This window comes from Hylobates moloch, unplaced genomic scaffold (assembly GCF_009828535.3).
Source record: "Hylobates moloch isolate HMO894 unplaced genomic scaffold, HMol_V3 SCAFFOLD_1, whole genome shotgun sequence".
Classification (NCBI taxonomy): Eukaryota; Metazoa; Chordata; class Mammalia; order Primates; family Hylobatidae; genus Hylobates; species Hylobates moloch.
The window spans coordinates 81,710,440-81,733,196 of NW_026652276.1; the positions used below are offsets into that span (position 1 = coordinate 81,710,440).

The 22,757-nt window shown below is 38.3% G+C and overlaps 1 long non-coding RNA gene across 1 annotated transcript in view; it reads left to right on the forward strand.

Moving 5' to 3' along the window:
* LOC131383928 (uncharacterized) overlaps window positions 1–19,416 on the forward strand; it is a 295,529-nt gene extending 276,113 nt beyond the window's left edge. The window contains exon 4 of the long non-coding RNA XR_009214336.1: window positions 19,282–19,416. This is a non-coding gene — a long non-coding RNA (uncharacterized LOC131383928). The remainder of the gene's footprint in view (window positions 1–19,281) is intronic.
* The last annotated feature ends 3,341 nt before the right edge of the window (window positions 19,417–22,757 follow it).

Sequence of the window (22,757 nt, forward strand, 5' to 3'; positions counted from 1 at the left end):
CAAAAGTTCCCTTCAAAATGAGGCCTACTGTGACCATTCAAATTGAACTGCAACCTTTCTTCCTGCCAGCTCTCTCCATTTCCCTTCCTCTGCTCAAAGTTTTTCTTGCTGGAAACATGCATCATATACTAATGTTCTAGATTATTTATTTGTTTATTGTTTATGGTCTACCTTCCCACCCCAGCCCCACTAGCATATAAACACCTCAAAGGTAAAGATCTTTGTTTTTTCACTAGTACGTTGCCAGTATCTAAAAGACTACTTGGTTCGTAGTAGCAACTCAAAAGTTTTGTTATATTAGCCTCCCACAAATTTTCATATGTTTTGGGTTCATTTTTATTAAACTAAAATATTTTCTAATTCGCTTTATGTCCTCTTCTTTGACCCATGAGTTATGTAGAAGTGCGTTGTTCAATTTTCAAGTACGTACGGTTTTCCAGATAGCTTTCTGCTTTTGATTTCTGTTAAACTCTGTTGTGGTCATAGAACATAATTTATATGATTTTAATTTAAAAAAATTTTTGAGACCTTCTTTATGGCCTAGACTATGCTCTCTCTTGGTGAATGTTTCATGTGCACTTGAAATGAGTGTGTATTCTGCTATTATTAGGTGAAGGGTCTTATATATATCAGTGATGTCAAGTTGATTGATAGTGTTTCCTTTTATATTTTCACTGATTTTCGTATCTCCTTGTTCTACTGCTTGCTGAGAGAGGGATGTTAAAGTCTCCAACTAGTATTGTGAATTTGTTTATTTCTTCTTTCAATCCTATCTGTTGCTTCATGTATTTGACTTTTGTTGATAGATACATAAACATTTTTGCATTTTTATGGCTTTTGAGTAATGGACCCTTTATCATAATGTAATGTCCCTTTTTACTTTTGATAGTATTACTTGTTGTAAAATCTAATTTATCTGATATTAACATAACCACTGCAGTTTTTTTAAAACTAGGTTCGCATGGTATATCTTTTTTCATCCTTTTACTTTTAACGTACATATGTCTTTACATATTTAAAGTGGATTTCTTAAAGATAGCATATAGTTGGGTATTGTTTTTAATTCAATCTGACAATCTCTACCTTCCAATAGGGGTATTTAGATTATTTATATTTAACCTAATTATTGATATGGTTGGATTTAAGTTTAACATCTTTCAAGTTATTTGTCTCATTTCTTTTTCCTTTTGTGTCTTTTAAAAATTGGCGTGAACCCGGGAGGCGGAGCTTGCAGTGAGCCGAGATCGCGCCACTGCACTCCAGCCTGGGCGACAGAGCGAGACTCCGTCTCAAAAAAAAAAAAAAAAAAAAAACAATAAAAATATTTTAATATTTTAATAATTTCATTTTATTTCCACTTTTTAATTTTTCTAGTGATTGCTTTAGGGTTTAAAATAAGCACCTTTAAGTTACCACAGTCTACTTCCAGACATTATTATACAACTTCTCCTATAGTGTAAGAACCTTGAAACATTGTATATGCTTTTCCCACTCTCATTTATTTCCTCCTCCTATGTTACTGTTGCTACACATTTTACTTCTGCATGTAACCCCAGCATATGTAGTTAGTATTTTGCTTTAGATCAGGGGGCATAAAAGTATGACCTGCAAGCCAAATCCTGCCCATGGCCTGTTTTTATACAGTCTGTGAGCTAAGAATGGCTTTATATTTGTAAATGGTTGTATAAACAAGAACAAGGAAGAATATATAATGGAGACATTATGTGGCTCACAAAGCTCAAATATTATCTGGCCATTTACAGAAAAGCATTTTCAGTCTCCATCTTAATTTCCTTTTACAGATATTAAAATTAACAAAATTATCTTTTATATATACTCTTATTTTTATAAGAGTCTTCATTTCTTTAATGTAGATGCAACTATATAAGAGAAGCATACTCTCTTTTCTGGTGAACTTGAACCCAGAGGATATGAGCCTGGAGTTGCAGAGGTCTTGGTAAAGGGCTTCAGGATGAGGCCAACAGAGCTGAAGGCAAGAACCACAGACTAGGAAGAACAGGTCACATCCTTTTTTTCTACAGCCAGTGCTACCTTGGATTTTCCATTACATGAAGCAAGAAATTCTGATTTTTGTTTGCTATTTTGAGTTAAAATGTCTGTCACTTGTACCCAAAAGATTCCTTCCTGACCAATATGTTGACTTAGGAAAGGCTCTCTAGAAGCCAAAGTAATGAAAAAAAAAAAAAAAAGTGTTCACCTGAAACTTAAATGTCCAGAGCCTATTACTAGCTGCTTGACTGAAGAAGTGAAGTTAGGGCCGGGCGCGGTGGCTCACGCTTGTAATCCCAGCACTTTGGGAGGCCGAGGCGGGCAGATCACGAGGTCAGGAGATCGAGACCACGGTGAAACCCCGTCTCTACTAAAAAAAAAAAATACAAAAAAAATTAGCCGGGCGTGGTGGCGGGCACCTGTAGTCCCAGCTACTCGGAGAGGCTGAGGCAGGAGAATGACGTGAACCCGGGAGGCGGAGCTTGCAGTGAGCCGAGATTGCGCCACTGCACGTCTCAAAAAAAAAAAAAAAAAAAAAAGAAGTGAAGTTAGACAGAGTACCTGGAAACTAACTTTAGGGCATTAAAACAATTTTTAAAATAATTACATTTACAAAAAGCTACAAAGACATTACAGAGAGTTTTCAGATACCCTTTCCTGTTTTCCTCTGCTGTGAATGTCCCACACAACCAAGACGCATTTGCCAAAACAGTGATACATTTCTATTAACTAAACTACAGATTTTATTTGGATTTCACAAATTTTCTCACTAATGTATGTCATCTCCCTGTTCCAGTATCCCGTCTAGAATATCACATTGCATTTAATTGTTACATGTACTTAATCTCCTCTGATCTGTGGCAGTTTCTCCACTATCTGTTGTTTTTCATGGCCTTGACAGTTTTGAAAGATACTGGTTATGTATTTTGCAGGATGCCCTTTAATTTGAGTTTGATATTTTCCTCATGATTAGAGTGAGATGATGGGTTTTGGAGAAGAATGCCACAGAGGTGAAGTAAGGCAATATTTTAACAGAGTTCATTATATGATGAGATGCATTAACTCAATGCATCATGCATTATATGCATTATAGATAACATATAATTATAGATAGCATATAACTCCATGCATCATGCATTGAGTTAAGGAGGCCTCTGATGTGGGACACAGTGGTACATGGGGGTCCTCAGTGTTTGCCATTGTTCAGAATCATAGTGCATTGAATACTAAGCATGGCACTCTGCATTTCAAGGAGACAAGCATGCATAGTGATTTGCTGTGAATCTCTCTATGATCATGATAAATTTAAATGAGTTTTTACTTTCTGAAAATTCAAGCCACAGAGATACTAATTCATTTCAATAACTTAAAGCCTATACTTCTTACTTTAATAAGAGAGGCACCTTTATTTTGCAGGGACCTTTCTGCTATATGAGTCCTGTGACTAGATTTATGCCTTTGCCTTCAGGTGATTTTCATAAAATGCTTCAATAGTCATGACTTTTTTTTTCTTTTTCACACACATATGCCCACACACACTGTTATCAAAGGGTTGCCGTTAGTCTCCAACTTATGAAGGTTTGACTTGTGATTTTTTAGCTTTACAATGGTGCTAAGTGATACTCATTTAGTAGAAACCATATTTCAAATTTTGAATTTTGATCTTTTCCTGAGCTAGCAATATGCAGTACAATACAATCTTGTGATGCTGGGGGCAGGGGCAGCGAGCCACATCTCCCATCCAGCCACGATATCATGAGAGTAAACAACCAATATCCCTACAGTGGACTGTGTTGCCAGATGACTTTGCCCAGCTGTAGGCTAATGTAGGAGTTCTGAGTATGTGTAAGGTAGGCTAAGCTAAGCTGTGATGTTCAGTAGGTTAGGTGTATTAAATGTATTTTTGACTTATGATACTTTACATTTATAATCGGTTTATCAGGACATAACCCCATCGTAAGTCAAGGAGAATCTGTACATTGCTTCAAACAGAAATACATTATTAAATTGACTTGCTGTATTACCAGGAAACAGTAACTAGATCATCCACCTCCTCCTCTCTATTAATCCATCAATAATTGTGGTAGTTATTGAATATTCATTGCGCAGAACACTGGGAAAAATCAGTAGAAGAGAAACCAAAGGATGCAGCCCTCGTCCAAAATGGCCTCATGTTTTAACACAGACATTTATCATTTGATTGTCCAAATTAGGTCATACATGAGAAACATTGTAAGGTATTATGTAACAAAGTTGACTAACTTTCAAATGAATTCTTCTGCTGTAGACTCATTAAAAAAAACAACAACACACAACATGCTCTGTATCCCATCATAGCGTATGTTGTTGGTTATTGTTGTTTTTTAATGAGTCTGCAGCCCATTCAGCCTTTACTCCTGAAGTATAGTGAATTTCCCTTAACTCCAGTTGGGAGTAATTGCATTTTTTTGTTTGGTTTGAACAACATTTTGAAATATTTTGAATCAGTCAATATTTTGAAGTTTGAGGGAATTCCCTTAAACTGTGTATTCTTGGCTTCTTGTTGAATCCAAAGACTTGGTATCACTGGGGTGGTGCTCCCCCGTATAGACAGGGTATGTAGTTCCTAACTTGTCTGTTTTAATCCTAGCTAGCTTTACTCATCTGCTGTCCTGTTTGCTCAATAGAAATTACAACTCCTGTTGTAGAGATAATTAAGATGAATTGTCTGGAAGGCCAGATGAAATGGAAGTTTTGTGCTTTCAGAGTAAGGAAGGGAGTGATTTAACCCCAATGGAATGGCACCCCCTGCCCCTCCCCCCCACCAGGAATGGAATAAGGACAAAGGGAGGGTAGCAAAAAGTCTTCTGGAAGGTCGTTGTCTAAGGCAGCAAGATGTGGAAGGGGTAGGAGCCTGTGAGACCTGTGATACCAACTGCTCTGCCTTGGTGAGACTCTCTAGTGACTGAGGTTGCCATAATGGACTGAAGCCACCACAGAGCAACCATCTTTTTCCAGCCCTCAGTGGCCTCTGCAAAGCACAATGGCAGCATCAACCTCCAAAACATGAGGTCCAGGCCTGCTCCTATATTTTCTAGGACCTCATGTGCCCAAGAGAGTGAGAGGAAGTCCCAAAAAAGTACTGATGCTGGAACTGGATCTCTTGCCAATTTTGGTAGGCAGAGAATTGGAGTTAGATTTGATTAGATTTAGAAAAGCAAAGAAATTCGACATTACCTTCATCCCAGGTTTTGGAACAAAGTATTATTGTGAATAACAATTAAATGTTGCTTTTTCTTCAAAAGGGCCTAAGCTGATTTTATAAGAAGCACAGACATATAGTAAGATGATAGTAATTGAGTTGATTAGGTTCAACTACATATGCGATTAAGCTCATTCTCAAGAATAAATGCCTGAACTAGATGGTCTTCAAGCTCTCTCTCTCGGTTCTGAAATACAATATTGGTAATCTTAGGAAATATTCAGAATATAATTGGTGAATGGAGGTTGAATTATACAGGCTGGCAGGTAAAATAATTTAGCAACCAGGCCTACAAGGTTGGAGAAGCTGATATCTATCTTCATTGTGAAGCCGCTGTCACTTAGACAAATACATCCATGGCAAAGATTTAAATTTAATGAAAACTGTGTTTCTTAAACTAAAATTGACGGTTTAGTACGTTAGAATTTACTACGGGCTCTTTACCACTGTGATTAATTTTATTTCTTTCTAACATGATAAGCAGTTTTGCTTTCTGAGCACAAGACTCATGGTACAATTGCTTAATGACATTTCCCTTGCCAAGTTCCATACTTGGAGAAATCTGACAAGACACCTAAGATTCATGCGATCAAAATGTTTCAAAAACCTCCACTCCTTCCAAAGTTCCCTTTTCTCTATTTCCCTTACTAAATTACCTTAACTGGATGCCTGGGAGCCACAATACGTCATCATAATCTCACAACAGGTTGGTGGTCATATCCTACGGATTCTACGTCTTTATCTTCAAGGTCATGAAGAGTTGGGAACTGGGAGGCCCTCTACCCCCAGCTGTTCCTTATTCCAGAAATTCATTATCTCTGGCCTGAACCATTGCAGCAGTCTCTAAATTTAAGCCCTTCTACCGTCTGCATATTGACACCTGAATAACTTTTTGTAATTCATTTTAAAATGCACTGATACAGTCCCTTTTTGGAGACAGTTTAGTGGTGTCTTACTAAGCTGAATGTAAGTCTTAGCATATGATCCAAAAACTGTGCTCTTAGTATTTATCCAACTGCTTTGAAAACATATGTTAACATAAAAACCTGTACAAAAATGTTTATAGTTTCATTCACAATCACCAAAAACTGGAAGCAACCAAGATATCCCCTAACAGTGAATAGAGAAAATGTGGTACATTCACACAACAAAGTATTATTCAACAATAAAAAGGAATGATTTTTTTTTTTTTTTTTTTGGAGACAGGGTCTTGTTCTGTCACCCAGGCTGGAATGCAGTGGTACAATCTTGACTCATTGCAACCTCCAACTCCCGGGTTCAAGTGATTCTCCCACTTTAACCTCCCAAGTAGCTTGGATTACAGGCATGCACCACCATGCCCAGCTAATTTTTGTATTTTCAGTAGAGATGGGGTTTGCCATATTGGCCAGGCTGCTCTCAAACTCCTGGCCTTAAGTGATCTGCCTGCCCTGGTCTCCCCAAGTGTTGGGATAACAGGCATGAGCCACCGTGCCTGGCTAGGAATGAACTCTTAAGCCGTGCAAAGACAGGATGAATTTCAAACACATTTGGTTAACTGAAGGAAGCCACTCTGAAAAGGTTACAAATTGTCTGATTTCATTTCTATGACATTCTGGAAAAGGCAAGATCATAGAGATGGCAAATAGTGTTTGTCAGGGATCTAGGGGATGGGAAGAAGGGAGAATTGAATAAGAGAAGCACAGGGTATGCTTTAGGATGGTGAAACCATTCTGTAAGATACTATAATGGTGGACACATAATGCTTTGCTTTTGTCAAAGCCTCTAAAACTTTACAGTGAGTAGATGTTAGTGTATGAACATGTAAAACAACATTTAGGGGTCGAGGAGGTCCCAGGATGAAATGTTATGTGACAAAATAATTTAACTGTATTACAAATATATGAAACAACATCATTGAAGAGTGTGAAGGAAAAAAGGTGCTGACTCAAGTAACTTTAGAAATGAATGGAGTTTGTAGGACTAAAGGCAAAAGAACTGCACAAAGCTGTAATCCAGTTAATAAAGTTTTTCCCACGGGCAAACAATTCTGAAACCACTATACGGATGGTCCCTGATTTACAAAGTTTGACTTAAGATTTTTTGACTTTATGTGAAAGCAATATGTGTTCAATAGAAACTGTACTTCAAGTACCCATACCCTCATTCTGTGTTTTACTTTCAGTACAGTATTTAATAAATTGTATAAAATGGCCAATGCTATATTATAAAATAGACCTTGCGTTAGATAATTTTGTCCAATTGTAGGCTAATGTAAGTGTCCTGAGGACATTTAAGGTAGGCTAGGCTAAGCATTGGTGTTTGGTAGGTTAGGTATATTAACTGCATTTTCTACTTATGATATTTTCCACTTATGATGGATTTATTGGGACATAACCCCATTCTAAGTTCAGGAGCATCTGTACATGTATAATGGAATTGCACAATGAAGTGACTGCAGATGGTGGAAGTCAGATTTCTCAATGTTGCAGTGGTAAGTTACAATAGGCAAAAGGGAGGAGGCTAGAATGATCTTTAGTGATGAATTAGAATTGGAGACATCAGTATGACTCTTATTTAGCTTAATGTAGATATAAAAGATCACATATTAAAATATTTATGAATGTGACTATATACATGGGTTAATATGTAAACATGTTACTTGCTCTGCCAGCTGAAAGGACCTAAAAGTAGTGACTCTTGTACTCCCAGTAGCAATGAGCACTCTTAGTGCCCAGATCTTGGTTTTTAATCTGTTTCTCCAATCAAAGGAACCAGGTTTCCTTGGAAAATGGCCAATTCTAGAATTGGGGCAGGAAATATTTATGATGAGTTTGGAGTATATTCTTATGCCAGAAGGTAAGGAAGTGCAGGGGGAAATACACACACACACACACACACACACACACACACACACACACACACGAGATGATGGGGTTATATATATATATATATATATATTTTTTTTTTTTTTAGTTTTTTAAAAATATTTTTATTATACTTTAAGTTATAGGGTACATGTACACAACGTGCAGGGTTGTTACATATGTATACCTATGCCATGTTGGTGTGCTGCACCCATTAACTCATCATTTACATTAGGTATATATATCTATCTATCTATCTATCTATCTATCTATCTATCTATCTATCTATCTCCTAATGCTATCCGTCCCCCCTCCCCCACCCCACAACAGGCCCCGGTGTGTGATGTTCCCCTTCCTCTGTCCAAGTGTTCTCATTGTTCAATTCCCACCTGTGAGTGAGAACATGCGGTGTTCGGTCTTTTGTCCTTGCGATGGTTTGCTCAGAATGATGGTTTCCAGCTTCATCCATGTCCCTACAAAGGACGTGAACTCATCATTTTTTATGGCTGCATAGTATTCCATGGTGTATATGTGCCACATTTTCTTAATCCAGTCTATCGTTGTTGGACATTTGGGTTGGTTCCAAGTCTTTGCTATTGTGAATAGTGCCACAATAAACATACGTGTGTATGTGTCTTTATAGCAGCATGATTTATAATCCTTTGGGTATATACCCAGTAATGGTGTGTGATGTTCCCCTTCCTGTGTCCAAGGGTTCTCGTTGTTCAGTTCCCACCTATGAGTGAGAACATGCAGGGTTTAGTTTTTTGTCCTTGTGATAGTTTGCTGAGAATGATGGTTTCCAGCTTCATCCATGTCCCTGCAAAGGACATGAACTCATCATTTTTTATGGCTGCATAGTATTCCATGGTGTATATGTGCCACATTTTCTTTTTTTTTTTTCTTTTTTTTTTTTTATTATACTTTAGGTTTTAGGGTACATGTGCACAATGTGCAGGTTTGTTACATATGTATCCATGTGCCACGTTGATTTCCTGCACCCATTAACTTGTCATTTAGCATTAGGTATATCTCCTAATGCTGTCCCTCCCCCCTCCCCCAACCCCACAACAGTCCCTGGAGTGTGATGTTCCCCTTCCTGTGTCCATGAGTTCTCATTGTTCAATTCCCACCTATGAGTGAGAACATGCGGTGTTTGGTTTTTTGTCCTTGCGATAGTTTACTGAGAATGATGTTTTCCAGTTTCATCCATGTCCCTACAAAGGATATGAACTCATCCCTTTTTATGGCTGCATAGTATTATGACATGATTGTATATCTAGAAAACCCCATCGTCTCAGCCCAAAATCTCCTTAAGCTGATTAGCAACTTCAGCAAAGTCTCAGGATACAAAATCAATGTACAAAAATCACAAGCATTCCTGTACACCAATAACAGACAAACAGAGAGCCAAATCATGAGTGAACTCCCATTCACAATTGCTTCAAAGAGAATAAAATACCTAGGAATCCAACTTACAAGGGATGTAAAGGACCTCTTCAAGGAGAACTACAAACCACTGCTCAATGAAATAAAAGAGGATACAAACAAATGGAAGAACATTCCATGCTCATGGGTTGGAAGAATCAATATCGTGAAAATGGCCATACTGCCCAAGGTAATTTATAGATTCAATGCCATCCCTATCAAGCTACCAATGGCTTTCTTCACAGAATTGGAAAAAACTACTTTAAAGTTCATATGGAACCAAAAAAGAGCCCGCATCGCCAAGTCAATCCTAAGCCAAAAGAACAAAGCTGGAGGCATCACCCTACATGACTTCAAACTATACTACAAGGCTACAGTAACCAAAACAGCATGGTACTGGTACCACAACAGAGACATAGATCAATGGAACAGAACAGAGCCCTCAGAAATGATGCCGCATATCTACAACAATCTGATCTTTGACAAACCTGACAAAAACAAGAAATGGGGAAAGGATTCCCTATTTAATAAATGGTGCTGGGAAAACTGGCTAGCCATATGTAGAAAGCTGAAACTGGATCCCTTCCTTACACCTTATACAAAAATTAATTCAAGATGGATTAAAGACTTAAATGTTAGACCTAAAACCATTAAAATCCTACAAGAAAACCTAGGCAATACCATTCAGGACATAGGCGTGGGCAAGGACTTCATGTCTAAAACACCAAAAGCAATGGCAACAAAAGCCAAAATTGACAAAAGGGATCTAATTAAACTAAAGAGCTTCTGCACAGCAAAAGAAACTACCATCAGAGTGAACAGGCAACCTACAGAATGGGAGAAAATTTTTGCAACCTACTCATCTGACAAAGGGCTAATATCCAGAATCTACAATGAACTCAAACATATTTACAAGAAAAAAACAAACAACCCCATCAAAAAGTGGGCAAAGGACATGAACAGACACTTCTCAAAAGAAGACATTTATGCAGCCAAAAAACACATGAAGAAATGCTCATCATCACTGGCCATCAGAGAAATGCAAATCAAAACCACAATGAGATACCATCTCACACCAGTTAGAATGCCCATCATTAAAAAATCAGGAAACAACAGGTACTGGAGAGGATGTGGAGAAATAGGAACACTTTTACACTGTTGGTGGGACTGTAAACTAGTTCAACCATTGTGGAAGCCAGTGTGGCGATTCCTCAGGGATCTAGAACTAGAAATACCATTTGACCCAGCCATCCCATTACTGGGTATATACCCAAAGGACTATAAATCATGCTGCTATAAAGATGGGGTTATATTAAAGGGACACTGTTGTCCACTGAAAGAGCTTCCAATGGCCAAAGCTGGAACAAATTGAGCAATAAGATAAATAAAGTAGTATTGAATTATAACATAAAATATAAGATAAATAACCATGCATTCATACTGATATAAATGAATGATTGAATAAATTAAAAAGTGGGTGGAAATAGACAAATGTTTCTTGCAGAAAAATCTCCAAATAATTTATGTATATATTTCACTCTCAAGGAGGTAGAGCATAACTCACTACTCCTTAAGTGTGAGCTATGCATAGTGACTTCCTTCCAAAATGCATAGTATGCAAAGAGCAAAAAAAGAATAACTTTGCAGTGGAGAAATCTGAAAAGTACTACCTCAGCCAGGTGGGCAAGGTTAACATGAGCAGTGATAAGTCATGTTGACAGTATGTTCCCTTGATATGATGTGATGAGAACAACACTTTATTTTTGTGGTCTTCCTTCCCCAAACCCATAACCCTAGTCTAATTGTGAGAGCAATACCAGACAAATCCCAGATGGAGGGCATTCAACAAAATATGTGGCCAGTATGCAATACTGTCAAGGTTATCAAATATAAAGAAAGTCTGAGAAGTGGTCTCAGCCCAGAGGCGCCTAAGGAAATGTAATGACTAAACATAAGATGATATCCTGGATGGGATCCTAAAACAGAAAACTGACACTAGGTAAAAACTAAGGAAATGTGAATAAAGAATGGGCTTTAGTTAAAAAATAATGTATCAATATTTATTGTGATCAGTGAACCATACTAATATATTAGTAATGGGAAACTGGGTGTTGAGTATATGGTAATTCTATCTTTGTAAGATTTCTATAAATCCAAAACTGTTTTAAAATTAAAAAAAAAAATTTAAAAGAATATACTGAGTATCTACTTACGTGCCTGGAACTGTGACTATAGATAATGAGCTCCACCTTCATGGAAATTATTGTCTGACTGGTGAGACAGGCATTAGTAAATAATTACATATGTAACTATATAAATATTAATTGTATAAAAATTACTAAATTATCATTCAGTGATATTCTAAAACAGTAATTACCTTAGTCTGAAGGTCACTGAATTTTCCCAATAAAGTGGCATTCAAACCAAGTAGAAGTTGTCCAGGTGTGTATGGGGAGAAGAAAAACACTAAAAACAAAGGGAATGGCATGTGCCAAGGAACAAAGGTAGGAGGAACATGGCTTTTTTTTTTTTTTTTTTTTGACGAAGTTTTGCTCTTGTTGCCCAGGCTGGAGTGCAATGGTGCAAACTTGGCTCACCGCAACCTCCTCCCGCTGGGTTCAAGTGATTCTCTTGCCTCAGCCTCCTAAGTAGCTGAGATTACAGTTTTTTTTTGACGAAGTTTTGCTCTTGTTGCCCAGGCTGGAGTGCAAATGGCACTATCTCGGCTCACCACAACCTCTGCCTCCCGGGTTCAATGATTCTCCTGCCTCAGCCTCCTGAGTAGCTGGGATTCCAGGCATGTGCCACCACGCCTGGCTAATTTTGTACTTTTAGTAGAGATGAGGTTTCTCCATGTTGGTCAGGCTAGTCTTGAACTCCCGACCTCAGGTGATCCGCCTGCCTCAGCCTCCCAAAGGAACATGGCATGTTGATGGAGAAGAGAAACAGCCATTGTTCTTGGGGCTCTGAGCTCAAGGTGGGAGAAGGGAGAGAGTAAGAACAGAAGCCAGGTCCCTGAGTGGTTTCTATCCCGGGATCCACAGACTCCAATAGGCTGATGAGTAGAACTCTTTACTTCAGTAAAATTGGTCTCTTTTGTTACCCTTTTACTTTATGTGTTTAAAGATATTATTCTGAAAATGGGTTCATAAACTTTAACAGATGCCCAAAGGAAACCAACATGCCACCATGTTAAGGATGTTAAACTTTATCCCAAGTGCAATAAGAAACCATTGAAACATCTTAAGCTGCTTAAAATTCTTCATTGGTTCAATTTGGCTTTGGAACAAAGTGCAAACTCCTTAGCATGAAATGATCACCACAGGCATCTTCAGCACTTTTTGTTGTTCAGCGCCTGATACCCCAGTAACCATTTTGTTCTCCACTTAAATCCTACCAAACCTCTGGAGGTCATTAGGCAAGGCCTGCTGTTTCCCGTCTTCTTGTGTTCATGCTGCTTCCTGTGCCTGCAAAACTCTTTCTTCCTTATCTACTTATGCTTCCAGACTTGGGTCAACAAAAGCCTTCTCTCTAAACCTTTTCTTGTCTTTCCAGATTAAGATGAAGCCCCTTTCTTCTGCAGCCCATTACACTCTTTGTGTGCTAGACAGAATGATGCCCCCCAAAAGATGTCCACATGCTAATCTCCAGAACTTGTGAATGTATTATCTCATATGGTGAAAGGGTCTTATCTTGAGTTATCTGGCATACCCAATATAAAAACATGGAGTCTTTATAAGAGGGAAGCAGGAGGGTCAGAAGGAGATGGGACCAAAGAAGCAGAGAAGGTGGGGGAAAGAGAGAGTACACACAAGTGTGAGTGAGTGCTGAGCTTGAAGATGGAGGAAGGACCACAAGCAGGGCATGGCAGTGGCCTGTAGAAGCTGGAAAAGGCAAGGAAAGGATTGTCCTCTAGACCGTCTAGAAGGACCATAGCCCTGCCAACACTTTGATTTTAGGACTTCTGTCCTCCAGAACTATGACGCAATAAGTTTGTGTTGTTTTGAGCAACAAATTTGTGGTAATTTGTTATAGCAGCAATAAGAAACGAATGCACTAAGCATACCTCTGTTCATGTTCTCTTATATGTTACTATACTTATTTAAGCCCCCTAATTAGTTATGACCTATTCAATTACCCATTCAACAGCAACAATTAAGTCTTGAGGGCCTTCTTTGGTCTTGGTACTGTTCATGGTGCTAGAAATCCAATAGTGTATGAAACAAACGAAGTCACTGAGCTTATGGAGATTACAACTCAATATCTGGCACATATGAGGCTTTAAAAAATGTTTGTTGAATGAATGAATCAAGACAGTTTTATAATTATGGACTTAAATAAAAGTGATAAAAGTAATTGTTTCTTGGTAAGAGACAGGGTCTTGCTATGTTGCCCATGCTAGAGTACAGTGTTTTTTTTACAGGTACAATCCCACTACTCATCAGCATGCAAGCTTTGACCTGCTCCATTTCCAACTTGGGCCCGTTGACCCCTTCTTAGGCAACATAGTAATCCCCTGCTCTTGAGAGGTCATAGTATTGATGCTGAACTTAGTGTAGACACCCAATTGGCATAGTGTACTACAGCCTAGAACTCCTGGGCTCAAGTGATTCTCCTGCCTCAGCTGCCCAAGTAGCTGGGACTATGGTTGTGGGCTATTTACTATGCCCAGCACAAGTAACCTTTATTTAAATAACAATTCTACAGAAAATGGTGTTACTGTAAATCATCAGAGATGGTAAGACCATGCCCAAATTCACACCAAAGCAAATTTTACAACACCGTTTCTGAATAAGAAGGAATTCATGGAATCAACATTTTTATTATTGGTTTTTTCAGTTTCTGGGAAATCAAATGTATACACCAGGGCAAACACTATACAATTTACAGAGGCAGTTGATTCAAAGTGATGATACTTGGGCAGATGAGATGAAACTGTGTGCTATTTGATTTACCCTGCAGACTAGTAATAACATGAAAACAAATTCCAAGTAGGCAAATGATTGGATCCTCAGATTTTTAGAAGCACATTGAGAGGTTGACACTTTTTATAGTGGCTACGAAATGTGACAAGAGTCTCAACAGCGTTCAGTAAACACAAAGAATAAACACTGCTTCTTTTCAGTTTTCAGTGACAAAGCCAAGAATCTTGGAGGGGAGAGACAATTCAGTACAGGTTCTGAATTTCGAAATGACCTTTCCCTTTCTTCTCAGTATTGTGCTTACCAAAAGCTGGATATTTAACTCATGACTAATTGCTTAGCAGAAACTTAGCTCCTGGTTTTCCTTAAGGCTTGGGAACCCAGTTCTGAGGGCTAAAGTTCTCTCAGGTTCCATTTTATGGTCAGGACCAGCCGTGTGTGCCATAGGCAACTTGTAGAAAAGAGTACATAATAGGAGAATAAACCACCACAGAACGTAGGCTGTGTAGTAACATAGATCTGGCTGTAGGAGGATATTTCTGAACACTGAATGAAAGCCTCTCGAGAGTCGAGAGCCAACAAATTTCCCATGGGGACTTGGACTTTTAAGCAGAAGTTTCTACTGGGTAAGACTGACTTACGAGCGTTTAGCATTAATTCTCTTTTGATCCGAGCAAATGAGAAAACATGGCTTTGGAGACTTAAAAAACATTATTTGAACTCACAGAAGAGATGATTCCAATAAAGACAATTTCTTCTTTCCAGCACCTTTCCAAAATAAGAAGAAATAAGAAATGCATAAAACGCATCAGAACAAAGAGAAAGGAATATGTAACATTAGTAAATATGGGTTTTTGTTTTTAATTTGCTTTGCAATGGGAATGGGTTTAATCTTTGGGAGGCTACATACATATTACTATTTTATTCCTCTAACTAACATACACTAAGCTAATCCATGATATATAATAGAACAAAAAGGCTGACTCCAAGGACTAAGGTATCAACAATTCTGCTTGGTGAGCCTAGGATCACAGGTCCTATTACAGAAGCCTATGACCTGCCAAGGCCCCTAGGGCATATGTGAGAATTAAAGTAGTCAGAGAGCAGATGGAGGCATGAAAACTGACTGAGCACGGGGATGAAGCCACAATTTATGGTGCTTATAGAAAATAAGTCTGGACGAAAAGAACAAATTCGCACAGCAGACCTGGTGGGAAGCTCAAAAGCTGGAGAAACCAGAGGTGGAAGTCAGTCAACAAATGGTGAAAATGGGAGATAAATTAAAGACTATCTTAGAACATTGTCACCTCCACCACCAACCCCTCTGCACAGAGCCTCAGACAAATGCCTGATTCCTGCACATTCACACACTCTCCAAGCAGGAGGAGACCAGAGCTTCATTCTCTAGAGCAGAGGCAGACTTACTGAGCAGGTAATCAAGCTTAAACCTCAAGGTCCTTCATCTGTATGGCCCCCTTCTAAGACAGCTGGCCTGAAAGAGCCCTAAGACGTACTCACATGGCAAATATTTTTATAAACTTTGCAAAGGTAAAATACTTTAACCACAATTATTTAAGACTGCTAATTCCTTCCAATTCAAGTTCCTCTCCATCATACTTCCTCCCATTTCAAACAGCTTTACATGGCTATGGGCATTTTTGGGATATGTCTATGGGAGAGTTGAATTGGAGATACATTTAATTTGGGTTTACCAGGATACATTTGTGTGGTTTGTAGTCACTTCCAAGTATAAAGTGTCGCTCACCATCCCAGTGTAAAAGGGACTACCTATTGTATACCAAGTATCATCCATTGTGGCCCAAAGGTGCAGGGTCAAAAGTTATACAATGGTGTGAATGTATCCCATGGTGCCCAGCTTGGGGAATATGTAGATAATGAAAGATAAACAAGCTCATCTGCAGAAAAATTTTCCAATCATCAGATTTATAATTAGTAAACAGAGAATTTGGTTCCCATCAATGTCTGCTCAAAATGGAAATTCTCTCTTGTCGGAAACATACTTGATGATACAGTGTGTACAATTATAAATGCATCATATATGTTTTTAGGGGAATTGTACCAAATAGAATAAATCAAAATTCCTGTTTATGGGGAACACAAACATATATACAGCTAATAAGTATATACGTAAAGTCACATGATTTATGTCTCCCAATGGATCAGATTGCCTTCAAGGCAAAATGGCCTAGAACAAGTGTTCTAGCGTCAAAACTCATACATACATGTATTCAAGAATAAGACGAAATATGTAGTATGAGTATTTATTTAGAAACTGAGAGAAAATTTAGGTAAAAAATTACAGGAATATGAAACAAGTGATAATGACAATTAAAATTGGTAGAAATTATCAAGATAAAAAGCAACTCAAATAATCTTGGGGGCATATTAAAACAATAATTTATTGTTGTTTTAAAAAGAAAAATTTATTTTTGTTATTTTAAATCGGTACATAGTAATTGTACATATTTGTGGGATACCTGTAATATTTTGCTACTTTCATAAATGTATAGTGATCAAGGTAATTAAGATATTTATAACCTCAAACATTTATCATTTCCTTGTGCTGGGAACATTTCTAACCTTCTCTTGAGCTATTTTGAAATCTACAATAATATTACTCTACAGTGCTGTTGAACACTAGAACTTTTTTCTTCTATCTAACTATATTTTTGTACCCATTAACCAACCTCTCTTATCTCTCCTGATATCTTTCCTGTCTTCTGGTAGTCACCACTCTACTGTCTCCATGAGATCACTTTTTAAGCTCCCGCATATGAGTGAAAACCTGTAATATTTCTGTCTTTGCCTTCTCTCACTTCACACAATGATTTCCAGTTTCATCCATGTTGCAGCAAATGACAAGATTTCCTTCCTTTCATGGCTGGATAATATTCCATTGTGTAAATATAACACAGTTTCTTTATCCATTTTTATCCATTGATGGAACTTAGGTTGTTTTCATATCTTGGCTGTGTGCTGCAATAATAATGCTGTAACAAACACGGAAGTGAATACTAAAAAAGAACATTTTTGAATAGAAACAATGAGTGGGCTTTTGGATAATTTGGCAATTCAATTAATGAAGAAGTGAGAATCATATGAACATAATAAAAAATTTAATTTCTTGCTGTTTTACATGAAATATTGATATTATAAAGATAACATAAAACTCCCAATATGCCACCATGATGAAGACACTGATGACAAGCTGGCTAATGAATGTCATCAATTTAAAGATTCTTTAAGACTAGTCATTACACAAGGCACCTTGAAATGCCCAGAAATCTTTCTGTTAATAATGGAAGAAATGTAACAGAGGGCTCTCCAAATTTGGCAGCAATCCTAATTTACATGACATTACCAATGAGTTGTGAAACTGTAAAAAACCTCTAAACTACCAATATGTTAAAAAAATTTAATAAAGCTAGAGGAAAAACTGAATTATTTTCCTGGCCTCTGTAAAGTAAATGATATTATAAGATGGTAATATAAAGAGACAAAGAGTCTGTAGCAAAAAGAAAAAAAAAGTAGGATAAAAAACATTATAGAGTGAATAAAAAGTGTCATTTTCCTAGATTTTGTGACATTTGTGGAATTTGTTGGCTTTGCTAAATGTGCTATTGGTTGTAACTTATTTTCCCATTGTAAATAAATTCTGAATTCAGATTCATGATTTTGTGCTCTTACATTTAAAATGATCTCTCATTGTAAAAGCATCAGGTTCCACAAAACTGTATCTGTCCCTACTCAAGACATGCTGAAAGGGACAGGCTTGGGGCTCACAAGAGATGCAGGGCTGAAAGCTGAATGTCTGCAGATGGAAAGATGGTGGCCTTTCTGCACTGACCTCTGCCTAGTCATCCAACAGCAAAGCTGCCATGACTTAGTCACAGATGCAGAGCTCTGGTTAGCTTTTTCATACCAAGTTTTTTTTTTTTCTTTTTTGAAAAGTGAAACATAAAAAATTGCAGAGAATACCATGACCACATGTGACACAGACATCACATATATTGCCATTTTTTTCTATTATCTTTGGATATATTCTTTAAAGAAATAAAATATCAGGCCAGCATGGTGGCTCATGCCTGTAATCTTAGCACTTTGAGAGGCAAAGGTGGGCAGATTGCTTGAGTCCAAGAGTTTGAGACCAACCTGGGAAACATGGAGAAACCCTGTCTCTACAAAAAATAAAAAAATAAGCTAGACATTATGCATACGCCTGTAGTCCCAGCTACTTGGGAGGCTGAGGCAGGAGAATAACTTGACCCCAGGAGATGGAGGTTATAGTGAGCTAAGATCATGCCACTGCACTCCAGCCTGGGTGACAGAGCCGGAACCTGTCTCAAAAAAAAAAAAAAAAATACACACACACACACACACACACACACACACACACACACACACACTTATAGTTGAAGGCCTCATGTGAAAGCCTCCTCTTTCCCTATTATCCCATGAATTTTAGTTCTTGTTAGATTTGCTTTTCAAATATATCCCAAATCTGGTTACTTCTCCTACCACCACTGCTGTTACCCATATCCCAGGCCCAGGCCACTGCAGTTCACCTCTCTTGGAGATGAGAGCAAAAGCCTCATAAGCAGTCCTTTTGCTTCTACTCTTAGAGTCAGTTCTCCACTCAACACAATGATCTTTCATAAACTGAAGTCAGATTGTTTCATTACCTTACTTTACAACCTTCCAGTGGTCTTCCATTGCAATGAAGAAAAAAAAGTCCACACTCAACAAGAATCTTCATGACACGAAAGCAGGACAGGCCCACTGTGTGAGCTCATCTCTCACCGCTTCTTCACAGGCTCCAGTTGCTGAGGACACTTCAAACAAGTCGGCTAGTTCCACCTCTGACCCTCATGCCTTGTGTTTCCACTTGCCCGGACTGATCCCTGGGCCTCTCTAGCACTGTTCAGGTTTCAGCTCAGTGGCACCTCCGTAAGTAACATTTTTACTCTATGCCTTTATGCTGTCTTATTTTCTTTATAAACTTTTTGTAATCTGTAATTATCTCATTTGCTTATTATTATAATTTTTTGGTCTCTTTTATATGCTGGAATGTAAGCTCTGTGAAGGTGGAAGATGTGATTCTTTTCATACTGCTGTATTTTCAAGCAGTGCCTGTTACATTGTAGCCAATCAATATGTATTTGTAGAATAAATTCAAATTAAACTTCTCTTCAACATCACTGGATATTATTTAATAAAGCAGCAGCAGGCCGGGTGGTGGCTCACTCCTGTAATCCCAGCACTTTGAGAGGCCAAGGTGGACGGATCACTTGAGGGCAGGAGTTTGAGACCAGGCTGATCAACATGACAAAACCCTGTCTCTACCAAAAAAAGAAAAAAAAAATTAGTTGGGCATGGTGGCACACCTGTAATCCCAGCTACTCGGGAGGCTGAGGCAGAAGAATCACTTGAACTCTGGAGGCGGAGGTTGCATTGAGCCAAGATTGCAGCACTATACCTCAAAAAAAAAAAAAAAAAAAAGAGGGAATGACTTCAAAAATCTAAGAGAACATGATCTTCAACTTGGAATGTCATATTCAGCCAAATTATTAATCAAGTGTGACAGCAGAAAAGGATAATTTCTGACATGTTGGACTCAGAAAATTTGCTTTCTATATCCCTATCTTGAGAAGCTGGGGAGGTTCCAATGAAAATAATTACCAAACCAAGGGAGGGGGAGACACGGGATCCAGAAGGCAGCAGATCAACCTCTTGAGCACAGGAAGGAGATGTTTCAGGGTGATGGTGGAACAGCTGTCCTAGGGAACAACTGGTCCAGAGAAGAGTTGGGACAGAGGGAGCCACCAGGAAAAGAACTATCTGATAAGAGAGGTCCCTTGGGAAAACAAGAGCAAACAAAGCAAAAATAAGATATGCAGGTAGAAGATATTATGGCACTTTTGGAAAAAATTAAGGAAGAATATTTACTTAGTCATAACTATGTAACTGAAAACAGCTGAATAATTCTATTGGGAAAATGGCTTCAAAGAACTAAATCCTGGTTTATCGTAAGAAAAAGTTAATGTCTAAAATCAACAAATTGAGTAGTAGCAGTGTACGTATATTATTTGGGAAGTAAAACGTAGCTATCTGATGAAATAGCTAAGAGGCTAAACGGTAGTTGCCTCTGGTGAGTCGAACTGAGAAGTTGGGAAGTGTGGGGACTGAACAAGGGGATTGTTGCTTTCCTTTTCATATTTTCAGTACTATCCGTTAGATGACTGATGAAAAGAAAGACATATAAACAGTTAAAAAGCATAATTTATTCTGGTAACAGTGATGATAACAGCAACAACAAATAAACAATCCAGGCTTTTGCTGGCTTCATTCTCTGATTTGGGAAAAGATGTATTACTGTCTTGGAGATGTATTACATTTGTGGATGACACCCATTGACTCCTTTGGGACACTGTGGTTTATTTTAGATAGCCTTAAAAATTTAAAAGCCAAATTGTACAATTAACTTTTCAATGCTGCATGGTTTAGAAATTATGTAGCTATGTCAGGATAGTGTGTGTGTGTGTGTGTGTGTGTGTGTGTGTGTGTGTGTGATTTTGAGAAATGTCAGTAGATTTGGTTCAGAACAAGAGCAACTTGCATTCTTCTGATAGAATTCCCAATTGGCCTGCAGTGGTAATGCTTATGGGAAGATCAAGATTGTGCATGTGGTAATGTCTAAGACTTTGGAAAAAACCTTTAGAATATTAGCCAGACTCTTTGAAGTGAATTCAGAAATACTAAAAAACAATTCACAAAGAATGTTCTTTTGGAAGTGGTGAGTTGGACAGGAGCAGGAGTGACTTTCAGTTTTATAACTTTAAAAATAAAATTTGAAAAATTTTATTTTAGATTCAGGGGCACATTACATGGGTATATTGTGTGATGCTGAGGTTTGGAACGTGAAAGATCCTATCACTTAGGTAGTGAGCATAGGACCCAACAGTTTTTCAACACTTGTTCCCTCCCTTCCTCCCCAACTAGTAGTCCCCAGTGTCCATTGTTACCATCTTTCTGATATGACTGTTTTTGGAGGTAAACAAGCATATAAACAAAATACAAAAAAGATTACAGCTGGAGTTTTTGTGCTTCTAATGGTAATGGGGAACACAATAAGTAATAATAATAAACAGCAACTTTCAACTTGACTTTTGCCCAAACCAAATAGAATTTGAAATGTAGACGTTTTGACATTTGCAAAATGAAGAATCACTGTACTTCTGCATGATCCTAAAAAGTTCCCTATTCCTAACACAGCATGTGTTAGGAATACAATACTACTAGATTGCATCATTTTTACTGTTATTTGTCAGTGCAGCCTGGGTACATTCAATCACTATTTGTTGACTAGCTGTTTACTCACAGGAATAGAATGAACTGACCTTGTTCTCTGTGGGTGAGGGAGCCTGTTCCTAAGACAAAAAATCATGCAGCTTCTGCCAAGACCCACTTCCTTCCTGAGTCATTTTGGATGCAAACATCCTTGGCTTCATCTGATGGACAGAGGATGAGAAATCTATTTGTCAGATAAATGGGGTAAAGAGATAAAGAAAAAAATCACAACCACTATTTTGTAGTAAGCTGGGAAGGATGAGCGTTACCTTAGTTTTCTGTTTCATGGGAGAGAAAAAGAGACCGGGAAAAGACTGTTCTAGATAGGCAAGAAGGTGAAGTGATCTATGGGTGGTGTTACCTGCTTGATCAGGCAGTTCTGGGAAAGGAACACATGCCTGGGGTATGCCACAGCCAGTAAAAACAACAAAATAAACAAGCAAAAACAGTGTCTGGATCTTGCAGGGTTTGGGATCCAGGCTGGTGCTAGGCAATATCTTGAAGTAAAAAATGTGTTGTGTACAGCTGTTTACTTTAGCTTGCTCTCCTCTTACTTCCCCAGGCCGGACTCAGATATACACTGTGGAGTTTCCAGTATGACTCTCCTAATCCCAGTGAGCTTGCCCGCTTATTACATGACTGCAAGCCTGGGACCCAAGATGGGGTCTTTTATTGACCTGGGGCTGTGGAGAGAGCCCCCTTCCTTCTCTGGCTGTCAAACTTTATGAATGTATGCTAGAGCTAACTGGAGCCATTGCTCTGGCCTCTTGGGGATGGCCAGTTTGAGAGAATAAGGTCCAACAAGAACATTCCAAAAATCCAGAGAGGAAGGTGTGAGAGGGAGACCATGAAAGGAAGAGCACTCAGGAAAGTTGGAGGAGAGCGTAACCAACAGGAAGTGACCGTACCCCTGAAGCCATTTCCAAGCCTGCTCTGTCTCTG